This window comes from Schistocerca serialis, chromosome 4 (genome assembly GCF_023864345.2).
Source record: "Schistocerca serialis cubense isolate TAMUIC-IGC-003099 chromosome 4, iqSchSeri2.2, whole genome shotgun sequence".
Lineage (NCBI taxonomy): Eukaryota > Metazoa > Arthropoda > Insecta > Orthoptera > Acrididae > Schistocerca > Schistocerca serialis.
The window spans coordinates 490,904,796-490,918,671 of NC_064641.1; positions in this window are offsets into that span (position 1 = coordinate 490,904,796).

Sequence of the window (13,876 nt, forward strand, 5' to 3'; positions counted from 1 at the left end):
ACGATGTTTCTGAATTTTTTCCATTTTTGTTCCACATCCTCTTCCTCAGAAATGAACGTTTGATGGTGGTCACTCAGATAGTCTGCGATTTGTGCCCTATCACTCTTGTTAAGCAAATATATTTTCCTTCCTTTCTTGGCATTTCTTATTACACTTGTAGTCATTGATGCAACCACTGACTTATGATCACTGATACCCTCTTCTACATTCACGGAGTCGAAAAGTTCCGGTCTATTTGTTGCTATGAGGTCTAAAACGTTAGCTTCACGAGTTGGTTCTCTAACTATCTGCTCGAAGTAATTCTCGGACAAGGCAGTCAGGATAATGTCACAAGAGTCTCTGTCCCTGGCTCCAGTTCTGATTGTGTGACTATCCCATTCTATACCTGGTAGATTGAAGTCTACCTCGAAAACCTCGAAAAACAATCTAACCGCGCCTACATGTACGAGTATTCAAACAACTCTGACCAGCTTAGGCTAACTCTCGTAACGTAGTGACAATAGATCAAAATTTCCTTAGCCATTACTCACGATTCTCAAAGAGTACTCACACAAAGTATTCTTTGAGATCGTTGGTTCTACTTTGCTAATTTTAATTTATAAATTGTCTGCTTTAAAACTATTGCCAAGTTTCAGAGTCCATTTGCAATTACGAATGAAGTTAATTGTCTATCACTATTCAATGCCCAACTATAGTTGAGTTCGAGTTATCTAATTGAAAAGATCACTTAAGTCTAATATAAGGTAGTCCTCTATCTGAATTCTAAACGATGTTATAGTTGAAGTCAATGTTTCGTTTCACTGCGTCATAGTAGACCACAATTATCAGTCCTCGAAAAACAATCTAACCGCGCCTACATATACGAGTATTCAAACAACTCTGACCAGCTTAGGCTAACTCTCGTAACGTAGTGACAATAGATCAAAATTTCCTTAGCCATTACTCACGATTCTCAAAGAGTACTCACACAAAGTATTCTTCGAGATCGTTGGTTCAACTTTGCTAATTTTAATTATAATGATTTTGTGATTTACTACGATTTTAAGTCTGAGTTCATTGAGATTCTATCTTTCTTTTGTAAGTTGATAAATTACTAAGTATAAGGTTATTGTTTCAATTACTGGTTATTATCCAAATAATAGTGTTAAATGGAACTTCAGTTACTTGTTCACTTTTCATGGAATTTGGAACTTGTTTTGGGGAAAAATTGGTTGCTATTTTTTCTTTTTTCATTTTTCGTCCGAGGAAGTGGCATTGCAGAGTCCGTGAATCGACATAAGTGGGCGACACCCGTAAAAAGAGAGCCAAAATTTGACGCACAAAATACCAGATCTCTTCTGCCGGCCCACAATATAGCTGGTGTCCGTGTGTATCTTGAACGCGAATCGGCAAGACTGGTGTTATGGAGTCTCTTTCGATTAATTGTTTTTGTTCACCTTCACGTACTAAGTCGAATGTACGTCTGAATCTAGCGTTCCCGCGTTGACAGTGCGCCATACTACCCTCCAATGCACGTTGGAATACGTCAGATCGGCGGCATTAGGCGACTGGCGGCGAAGTAGGGTACCGTATATGTCGCTGGCCATTGATAAGCGAGAGATAGCAATAACGTCCCGTATGTAGCTATACTCCAGATAAAACCTCCAAAAACAAGAAAGTGGCACTGGTATCTCAGTAAACGCCACCGGACATTCAAGGGAAGATGGCGATAGAGCTTCCATCAGTAAGACCATAAGACTAGTAAGGCATCGCCGCCAAAGCTTGAGGTGGATATTAACGTACAGACACACTGCTCAATCATGGACACTGACACGATCAAGTCCGCTGCGTTCCTTAGGAAGAGTGACGGAGTCGTATCGTACCTTAAGTGTCATCCCAAACGATTGCAGCCATGAGACGCCAGGCTATTTGTTTAGGCATTAGCAGTGTCTGCATTACATGCGGAATTCGTTATGCCTGATGGAAGTTAATAAATTCGGTCCATTGATGAAGGTCCAAAGCACGGAGACGAGGAACCACAAGTCCAGCATGGATATGTTGCAAAAGGCTTCGATAATTATGGGGCGTTGTGCTTGAGATGTCGTCCATGAAGTCGATACCAAAACAGTGGATTGTATCGCACAGTGCGTGTGAGGCCACGCTTGAAAGTGTCATCCCAGTGCCAACATTTAAGACCACCGACTGTTATACGTGTCGTCCAAGTACCAGCAGTCAAGGCCACCGGTTTACATACATTTACACGGCTCCTCGAAGCTTCACCATAAGCGGATAACCAATCCATGTCTCTGGGGACATAATGTCCGTCACAAAGAAATAACATCAGATAGTCTACATACGCAGTGCACCTAAAAATGATCTCATCGAAAGACAATCCCGCGGGGTGGTGCCGTAGATCGCACAACAACACTTCTAGTGCTAAAGCTCACAGTATGAAGGGGTATCCTTGTCTAACAGAGATGCGAATCTGCAAGCTGTTCGACGGTCAACCACTGACAAAAAATTGGTTCAAATAGCTCTGAGCATTATGGGACTTAACATCTGAGGTTATCAGTCCCCTAGAACTTAGAACTACTTAAATCTAACTAACCTAAGGACATCCATACCCGAGGCAGGATTCGAACCTGCGACCGTAGCGGTCGTGAGGTTCCAGACTGAAGCGCCTAGAACCGCTCGGCCACAGCGGCTGGCCCATTGACAAGTACATGCCACGTTGGAGACGGAGTACCACCTCGACAAAAGGGTGCACGTAGTCCAAATTCTGAAGGACAGACTGTGTCAGGTACACGTGACTGATGCGATCAAATGCTTAACTAAAGTCTACTGCCGCAAGCGCTCCCGGTACTCGACGCACCTTAGCAAAGGCAATCAGGTCCCCGTGACGAAATACAGCAGCGCGGATGTTATGCATCCCACCCATCGATGTCTGATCCATTGATAGGACGCCGAATTCGAGCTGCCAATAGGTGTACGACAATTTTTATATCACAGTTCAAAAACGTTAGTGGTCGGTAGTCCGTAATATGTGATCCTCCGCCAGGTAAACGGATTTGGATGATGACATCTTCCACAAAGGCAGTCGGAAGTTGCATCTTTTGTGTATGAGCTCTTGACATATAGTCTTCCAATAGGATCAACAGCCTCCAGAACGTCCTATACAATTCCAGGGGTAACCCATCCGGTCCTGCTGTCTTATTGGTTGCCCCTTTTCCTACAGCATCAAACACTTCTTCTTCAGTCAACGGATCTAGCAGTTTCCATTGGAGTTCCGAAGTAATCGTGGCGTGCGTCAAACCAGCGACAGCAGCAATGATCTATGGATCAGATATCCTCTCCTTGTACAGGTCAGAGTGATGGGTAAAGTATATGATACTTATATATATTCGTGTGAAGTGGCATACACCATCTACGGTCGTCTCCACATGAACCAAAGTTCTGTGCCTGCCCTTTCGTTCCATGCCTGTATGCTGACATGTACGAATGATCGTCCAAAGTGTTGACACATCAACGTCACAATGATCGCTTTCGCTCAGTTGACAATCACCTGGCGGTCCGGTGATGGAAGCATAACGGAAAACTCCCTGAGGTGGCATAGTAGAATTCCGTAGTGCTGCCTCTCCACGCCGCAGTTTTCCTACCAAACGTCTTCAAGCTGCAGCCAAGGCTCAGCTTGGGACAGTCTAGCCACCCCTGTAACGCTAACGTATACGCTCCTCGTCCTTGTAGGCACAGCCTCCACGTGTCGCCACCACTGCCTGACATCCTGGTGAGGTCGCGTAAGCTGTGTCAAATTTTCACGTGCTGCGTCTGGGCCACACCCGATGGCCTCCAAGTATGATGGTAAGGATGTAAGCAGTGTGGCTGGTAAATGCTGCTGGCCACAAATCGGCTGCCGTGATCACATCCCTGAGGGAGTGGGAGGCATGCATCCTTTCAATTCTGCTACACGAATATTCCAAGAAGTGCATGAAACCTAGTCTATCGGCATAAATGATTTCCTAAGTTTCTATCAAGCTCACGAATGACAGCGCGAAGTTCAGGACATGGTGACTGGTAGGTTTGGTCCTTGGAAGATTGTGTATAACTGAAATCACCTCCTATCACCACATCATCTGTCCTGAATTGGCATAGTTGCGTTAATTCCTCATCAAAGAATAGTGAGCGTGCACGCCTCTTGCTTGTAACCGGCGGTGTGTAAACACTGACAAGGTGTATTCCTTGTCCCTTAAGCGCCACGTCAAGTGCGTTCGGTAAGTAGCGTACATCTGTGCCTACTAAATCTTCTAGGAGAACTGCGACGCCACTGCCCGTATCCGACGCATGAGATATGCATATCGTGTATCCAGAGATGTCCAAGAAGCTAAGAATGTATACCTCTTGCAATACGACCAATGTCGGAGGCATAGAGTGAGACGCCTGACAATGACAGCTTCGCGCACGACCAGATGGTGACAGCCACAAATCGATGGTTGTCGTTCGCGCTCTGAGGCAGTGGCAGTTGTCAGTGCGAGCAGTAGCAACGAGTTGTCACCCCAGTGCTACCCTGTAATCTCTATTATTATGTCGTCCGCGGGAGATGAGGGAGGGGGGTCTAACTCCTCTCTTTCACAAGAAGTGCTGCGCCTACCAAAGAGTCGTCTTCCAGTTCATTCGTTCACGAGTCACTGTAGAGAGGCTGCCGGTGCGTTACAGTGGCTACCAAAGAGGACATTGTGGTGTTTCCTCGCGGATGCGACGGTGTTCCATCACCTCCCCCAGATCCTAACGGATGTCCAGGAGAAGAAGAATCCGTCGTCTCAGCTTCGACAGGGGGAGCAGTGTCTATCGATGCCTCCATAGCAGACGCGTCCACGACACGACTGAGATCAGTACGATTGTATGTATCTGTCCGTAAGAGGCAATCGTCAGACAGCGTCCGTTCGGCGTTTCTTGCGCTTGCGGAGCGAACACTGCTTCCGGTCCTACGTCACCGTGTCTGGATGTGTATGAAGACACCTGACTACTCTGCAGCTTCCGACAAGAAAGCTTGGGCTGGCACGATTCGTGGATCAACATCCGCCCATTCATTTTGCTCGGAGCCATCTCCCTGCAGTGACACGTCCTGTTCAGGACTATGTGTTGACACCATCTGCAGCGAGCGGGTGGCATGTGACTCGTCAGTAGCGAGTCAGTGTCCGACGGTAACAATCCCAATACCCATGCCAGACACCGTAGGCGTCTTAAGTAACTAATAGAAAAGAAGGAGGAACACGGCGTATCGCTTCACCTGATGGACCTGGGTGATCTGCCGTAGAAAACAATTGGAGTGGACATGACCCTCCTGTCCACATCCTGAGTATGTGAGCAGCTGTCCATCGTACATGATAATTTCATGACAACTAGAGATGTTTAAGTGTGAAGTAACATGCTTTGTGACTTCAAGTTTGATCTGTCTTACTCCAACGAGTATGGGATATGTTGTAAAAGTCTGTACTTCTCAGCCACATGGCTAATGCTAGTACCATATGACTTAAGAACGGAGCTAACACAATTGGTGGCTACCTCAAAATGTACCTGAAAAACAGTAGGTCCTCATGCCTAGGCCTGAATCTTCAAGGGCAACGGCGTCAATAGGTCCATCTGAATGCCGGAAATGGAGCAGCAGTGCTGGTAACCACCTCCATGACCGCTTCTTTGTTGATAATTATAACATTGACCACGCAGGCAGTGGTCGAAAAGTGAATAGCTACCAGTGAAATTGTGCTGATCTAGATGTAGTTCATCACACAAGAAGTTTCCTCCTTCATATTCTCGATTTCGTGGATATTTGCCCTTGCACATGATCTCCACAGTGTTCTTCCTGTAGGAGTGCGTCATGTTACTTCACTGAACTTGAAAATTGGGGTAATGATGGCAAAGGCACATTTCGCTTATGTGGGTTGCGTATATTCAGGGACAAGCGTACATTCAGGAGCAAACCCATTGTTATGATAATTTATTTACGCCCTCCTGGGCAATGATGACGACCCCTGGAAATAATGTGTCCTTCTTAGAAATCTCCAACCTTCCCCTCCCCTCCTCATCCCCACCCCACTGCGAAATTCTCAACCCTCCCCTCTTCCCCTTGCCATTAAAAGCACACTTTTCATATCAAATTAATTGACTAAATAATTAAATTGTCCAATCAATTATCCTCTCTTCCTCTGTGACATCCCACAGCCCTCACCTTCCCCCACTCCCCCTCCCCTCCCCACCTGGAAATTGGTGGGAAAATGAATCAGTCTGTGCTGAGCTGCTGGAGAGGAAGGGCATAGGGTAGTTTTTTTTTTATTTTGGGTGCCACACTGTTGGAAATTGGCAAGAAAAGCTCAGCCCCTTTCCACCCCTCCCCTCCCTAACCCCCACGATTTATTAGAGTAGAGGATAGCCATCAACAAAGAGAAAGTGCAAAAACTGTCAACAGAGAGGAAGTTTAAAAAAAATTACATTAATTAGTCGAAACACTTTATAAATTCGTTAAGTCTTTATTACGATTGGGCATCTCTCCCTATTTGGGAGTCGCAAAGTATACTTGCATTTATGGATCCTGAATAAAATTCTAGATTTTCTCTCTATGCATCTTGTAACTGTTCCTCTCTTTTTAACCTACCTTCTCTGCAGTTTTGTCTCCAATTTAATTTTTAACTGACCGGAAGTAGGCGAGCACTATAACCATTGCATTTGATGTCACACAACTTGCTGAGTTTCACATCATTAATACACTTCAACATTTTGCTTTCGAAAAGAGCATAACACATGTTCCAAACTTGCACAACTAACTGACGCCTGTGATATAGAACGGTATTCTCATCCCAGTGCCATAAATACCAACCCACGAGGACTGATCTGTACCAGTCTTACTCATATCACCCATCCAATTACACATTTTCTCTCTGTATACATGCATGCTGAGGAGGTTAGCACTCCTTATTGGCGTGCAGTAGATACAAGCGTGGTACTTTTGAGAGTGTTGTGGTGGTATAACACGCGATTAAGAAGAAAAAGAAACGTACGGTTTACGCATGATGAGGCTTACTTGTGCTACCAGGTCTGCAGTATTGTAGTGTTTCGATTCCACACCAAGAAATCATGCTCTTAGCACTCCGTCATGAGCCAAAAAGAGTTATATGCTTATACTGTAATGTGTGACGTAACAGAGCTCATTAGAACAGAATTTTTTACCTGATGTGAGAATACTTACAGGAAACGTAGCCTATGCCATGCTGTTAGGGGATTTTCGCACAAGTAACGATACTTTGGCGATGTAAGAACGTGTGTATGTCCTGATTTCTTCTGTCTTCGAAAATATCTTGTACAATGGGGACAAATCTACATTTAATGTGAGAAATTTGAAGTGTATGGTCAACAACATCACTGTCTCCGTTTACGTAAAGTCGATTTTTTAAACTGGGGAGTATATCAGGGTAGAATTGCAATGAGAACTGTCTGTCCAAGCCATGCCTGCTTGTCTCACAGTGTGCTGCGTGCAGCAGCACGAATGGGCATGAAACTTTGGTCATCTGGAAGTTGTATCTTAGCTTAGCCTGTGATGGGTGGTAATTACAAAAAGTCCTGGTGGTGGCAGTCTCTGAAGACTGACCAGCAAAGTAATCAATATGCTGGATTAGTGGCGATAGATGTGTATATGTGGATATGTGTCTTGTGTGAGAAGATTCAATAAGATAGGTGTTTGTCCTGGTCGATTATTCTCCCCCATGCAAATTGACCGGTTGACTGCTTGATAGTCGCAGAGACAATTTCTACGGCCTCTGAATGTCTGGAACGGACAGCATGTGGCTGCTGGGAGATCAGCGTACAGTTGCTGGCATGGACAACATGCAGAGGTAGCCCATGGAAGTTTCCACAATCTCTGACCTCTAACTGTCCAGCTACTACTATGGAATTGAATTTGGTTTAAGTGTGTTTGTTTATTGCTTCTCAGTACAGTCGAGTGTACAGGACACTGTCTTGCAATGGTATTTGTTGTTTTCTCCATCCTGTCATGTAGTAGACCCTGCCTCCTTCTCCTTCTCCTCCTCCTCCTTCTCCTCCTCCCCCTCGTCGTCACTATTCGTCCTGGTGTACCTGAGAGAACCAACTTAAGGATTATATATTTATTTACAAACGAGTAGCAACGTCAAATTCCCGTATGATCAATTTTTTGTTTCTGATAGCACACACATTATCCCAACCCCTTCTCCATCCCCTGGAGATTGTTTAAGGACTTTGCATGCAACTGAGATGAAATTCAAAATTTTTAGCTACCTCCAGTGTAACGGGCTTTTTGCCAAATGACCTGAATCCACCAACAGGATTCAAGGAAAAAATCTGGAAGGAGGTAGAGTAGGGTTTAAAAACTGGGCAGTTGTGGAATCGAATCCGAGAACTTTTCTGCCAGATATTTCAGTCCTAGTATCCGCCAATAGGAATCAATGTTGGTTGTTTTGGGGGAGGGGACCAAACAGCAAGGTCATTGGCTCCATCGGCTTAGAGGAGGTTTGGGAAGGAAACTGACAATGCCCTTTCAAAGGAACAATCCCAACACTAGCCTGAAGCAATATAGGGATATCACAGAAAACCTGAACCAGGATGACTGGACGCAGGTTTGTACCATCATCCTCCTGAATGCGTGCTAACTACTGCACCACCTCACTTGGTAGGAATCAAGGAAAAACTGCTCCGCAGAGAGTATCAATTTACTTAAAAAGTCAATAAATTTAATAGAATGAGGGCCCTATTTCCAAGACAAACACAGCTAGGGATTTACCATGTATCTGTTAATTTGTTCAGGACAAAATAGGGGTTAGTGCAGTCACACGACAGACACTTGCTGGTCAGGAAGTAGCCTCTTCAGTGAGAGAGAGAGAGAGTGGGGCGAGTGAGACAGAAAGACAGGAAGGGAGAGAGAGAGCGATGGAGAGAGAGAACAGGAATTTTACCAGGTATGATGCTTTGCCTGACATGAAGTAACTGAAGGGAGAGGGGGAGGGGAGGAGGCGATTGGAGGCAGTAGAGTTGGGGAGGTTGCCTCTCCCAGTGTCCTCTGCCAGTGGTATTGTGAACTAACTCAGTCAGTATGTGCACAGTAAAGCGAGCACATAGAGCAACTGCTTCCATTGACCTGGTGCACAAGGTGTGTGTTTGGGAGCAAAATAAGTAGTTAATCTGGCGTGAAAGGGACGCTGGCACCTAATGCAGACGACCAGGTGCTGCTACTGTTCAACACACATGCGGACATGACCTTGTCACCATCCAGTAGTCTGCTGACAGCTTGTATGAAGAAGCAAGTGTGTGCAATCAGAAAGTTGTTTATTTGCCATATACACTCCTGGAAATGGAAAAAAGAACACATTGACACCGGTGTGTCAGACCCACCATACTTGCTCCGGACACTGCGAGAGGGCTGTACAAGCAATGATCACACGCACGGCACAGCGGACACACCAGGAACCACGGTGTTGGCCGTCGAATGGCGATAGCTGCGCAGCATTTGTGCACTGCCGCCGTCAGTGTCAGCCAGTTTGCCGTGGCATACGGAGCTCCATCGCAGTCTTTAACACTGGTAGCATGCCGCGACAGCGTGGACGTGAACCGTATGTGCAGTTGACGGACTTTGAGCGAGGGCGTATGTGGGCATGCGGGAGGCCGGGTGGACGTACCGCCGAATTGCTCAACACGTGGGGCGTGAGGTCTCCACAGTACATCGATGTTGTCGCCAGTGGTCGGCGGAAGGTGCACGTGCCCGTCGACCTGGGACCGGACCGCAGCGACGCACGGATGCACGCCAAGACCGTAGGATCCTACGCAGTGCCGTAGGGGACCGCACCGCCACTTCCCAGCAAATTAGGGACACTGTTGCTCCTGGGGTATCAGCGAGGACCATTCGCAACCGTCTCCATGAAGCTGGGCTACGGTCCCGCACACCGTTAGGCCGTCTTCCGCTCACGCCCCAACATCGTGCAGCCCGCCTCCAGTGGTGTCGCGACAGGCGTAAATGGAGGGACGAATGGAGACGTGTCGTCTTCAGCGATGAGAGTCGCTTCTGCCTTGGTGCCAATGATGGTCGTATGCGTGTTTGGCGCCGTGCAGGTGAGCGCCACAATCAGGACTGCATACGACCGAGGCACACAGGGCCAACACCCGGCATCATGGAGTGGGGAGCGATCTCCTACACTGGCTGTACACCACTGGTGATCGTCGAGGGGACACTGAATAGTGCACGGTACATCCAAACCGTCATCGAACCCATCGTTCTACCATTCCTAGACCGGCAAGGGAACTTGCTGTTCCAACAGGACAATGCAAGTCCGCATGTATCCCGTGCCACCCAACGTGCTCTACAAGGTGTAAGTCAACTACCCTGGCCAGCAAGATCTCCGGATCTGTCCCCCATTGAGCATGTTTGGGACTGGATGAAGCATCGTCTCACGCGGTCTGCACGTCCAGCACGATCGCTGGTCCAACTGAGGCGCCAGGTGGAAATGGCATGGCAAGCCGTTCCACAGGACTACATCCAGCATCTCTACGATCGTCTCAATGGGAGAATAGCAGCCTGCATTGCTGCGAAAGGTGGATATACACTGTACTAGCGCCGACATTGAGCATGCTCTGTTGCCTGTGTTTATGTGCCTGTGGTTCTGTCAGTGTGATCATGTGATGTATCTGACCCCAGGAATGTGTCAATAAAGTTTCCGCTTCCTGGGACAATGAATTCACGGTGTTCTTATTTCAATTTCCAGGAGTATATGTTTAGCGCGATCTGTAACAGTGTAATTACGTGTACTGACTTATACTGCCGTCGATTTCGTGATAGCATTCCTTGCATGATCAGAAAAAAGATCTATTTATGTATTTTACAAAGCCTGCATGTTCCAAAATTAAATGACAAGAGAGAATGATGAGTTTACCCCACCAAATAAAAAATAGATCCAGACCCAAAATTGAATTTTATAGATAAGCAATATATTATTATTATTGTCGTTATTTATTATGTCCTCTTAAATGTAACTGAATTTCCTGTTGTGGGACACTTCCAATCTACCAGCTCAGCGATTTTACAAGACAATTTTTCTTGTGTGGGGTGGGGAGAGAAGGGGTGAGGATTGGGGAATGTCTTCTGATGGTGGTATTGTTCACTTGCTTAGTCGGTTCCTGCACATCAAGGTGAGCACACACATGAAAATTTTCCAACAAGGCAACACCTCCATTAGGCATGAGTGTTATTACAAAAGCGGAGCATGCAGCACTGGACTAGGTAATACTTGTACATTCCAGTCCAATAGCTCAGCACAGACTGAGCGTTTCCTGCCATTTGTTCAGTAGGGGGCTAGGGACTGGATGAGAGGGGTGAGGAGGGGCTGAGCTTTCCCCTCCAATTTCCAACAGGGTATCACGCAAAATAATGAAAACCAACTATCCTTTGTCCTTTCTCTCCAACAACTCAGCACATACTGAGTAAATTTCCCACCAATTTCCAGATAGGGAGGGGAGGAGGAGTAGGAGGGGGAGAGGAGGGCTGGGTATTTTACAGAAGGAAGGCGACAGGGTAATTAATTGACCAATTTAATTAGTCAATTACTTTGACATCAAATATGTGCTTATATCACTGAGGGGAAGGAGGTGACTAGGGGATTTCCCAGAGGTATGAGGGAGGAGCTGGACAGCAGGAGTGGGGGGGGGGGGGGGGGAGTTTCAGTACAGATTATCGCCAGGAGGTCATAAATCACATCCTGTGTGTCATAAATCAATTAGCACAACAATAGCTTTGTACCTGAGTGCATGCTTGCTCCTGAATGTACGCAACCCACAGAAACAAATTGTGCTCAGGTGCCATTACCCCACTACCAACTTGTTGTAATCGATTCCTGCATGCAGGAAGTAAACAAGGTCGCACACGCCACTAGACCAGCGCGATGCCTATGCACACGTCCTTGCTGCTCCATCACTGAAGGCAAACTATGACCATTACACTATTTTCTGCTGCTATTGATGTTACACTATGCTCCTCTAACCATAAATCCTTGTCTGCTATCCATTTCACTCCACTGACGTCAACTATATCTAGATTGCTAGCATTGCTCTTTTCATATTTTCTAGGTTCCCCACCACGTTCAGACAGCTGACAATCCATGTCCCAACAAGTAGAACGTTATTCTTTCGTTGGTTATTCAGTCTTTTTCTCATGATCGCCCTTTCTTCTACTTCTTCCACTACAACTGCCTTCCATCTTTCTCATGATCGTCTCCCCACTGGCAGTCCCCACCCGGAAATCCGAATGGCGGACTAGTATGGAATCTTTTGCCAATGGAGAGATTATCACGACACTTTTTCAGTTACAGGCCACATGTCTTGTGGATGCACATGGTTTCCATTGCCTTACGGCTCCATAACTATTAGATTTTCATCTCCCTTTACATACTGTATTATCCTTTCAATATCCTCATATACTGTCTCTATTTCTTCATCTTTAGCTTGGGATGTAGGCATGTATACCTGAACTACTGTTGTTGGTGTTAGCTTGGTGTCTGTTCTGATAAGAACAACCCTATCAATCAACTGTTCACAGTAACACACTCTCTGCCATACATTCCTGTTCATAATAAATGCTTCTCCCGTTATAGCATTTTCTGCTGCTGTTGATAGTACCCTATACTCATCTGACCAGAAATCCTTATTTCCATTTCACTTTACTGACCCCTAATATACCTAGACTGAGCCTTTGCATTTCCCTTTTCAGATTTTCTAGCTTCCCTACCACGGTCAAGCTTCTGACATTCCACACCCTGATTCATAGAACTTCATCCATTCGTTGGTTATTCAATGTTTTTCTCATGATCACCTCCCCGCTGGCAGTGCCCTCCCAGAAATCCGAATTGGGGACTAGTTCGGAATCTTTTGTCAATGGAGAGATCATCATGACACTTTTTTAGTTACAATCCACATGTACTGAGGCTGCACATAGTTTCTATTGCCCTTTGGATCCTCATGCCTTTGATCATAGCTGCTTCTTCCTCCTCTTATTGGCAGTTTCCGACCCCAAGGGCAAGGGAATGGCCTAAACCTTTGTCTGCTCCTCTGCCCTCTTTGAGAAGGCTGTTGGCAGAATCTGGATGACTTCTTATGACGGAAGTCTTCGGCTGCCGTTGCTGATGATTTTCCTTCTTTTTTTTCTTTTTTTTTTCAAAAATTGAGCAGTGATTGGGTTCGGACGCAGGAATAACGACCTTTCGATTACTAATCAAAGACGCTACCCTTTTTTTTCCTTTGATTATCAGAGTGACTTGGTACTATCATGAAACTTCAGTAGACCGTAGTCAAATTATTATTTAATATAAGTTGCAGGGGGGGGGGGGGGGGGACTACTCAAGAGGACATTGTTATCAGGAGAAAGAAAACTGGCGTTCTACAGATCGGAGCGTGGAATGTCAGATCCCTTAATCGAGCAGGTAGGTTAGAAAATTTAAAAAGGGAAATGGATAGGTTAAAGATAGATATAGTGGAAATTAGTGAAGTTCGGTGGCAGGAGGAACAAGACTTTTGGTCAGGTGAATACAGGGTTATAAATACAAAATCAAATATGGGTAATGCAGGAGTAGGTATAATAATGAATAAAAAAATAGGCGTGCGGGTAAGCTGCTACAAACAACATAGTGAACGCATTATTGTGGCCAAGATAGACACGAAGCCCACGCCTACTACAGTACTACAAGTTTATATGCCAACTAGCTCTGCAGATGATGAAGAAATTGATGAAATGTATGATGAGATAAAAGAAATTATTCAGATAGTGAAGGGAGACGAAAATTTAATAGTCATGGGTGACTGGAATTCGACTGTAGGAAAAGGGAGAGAAGGAAACATA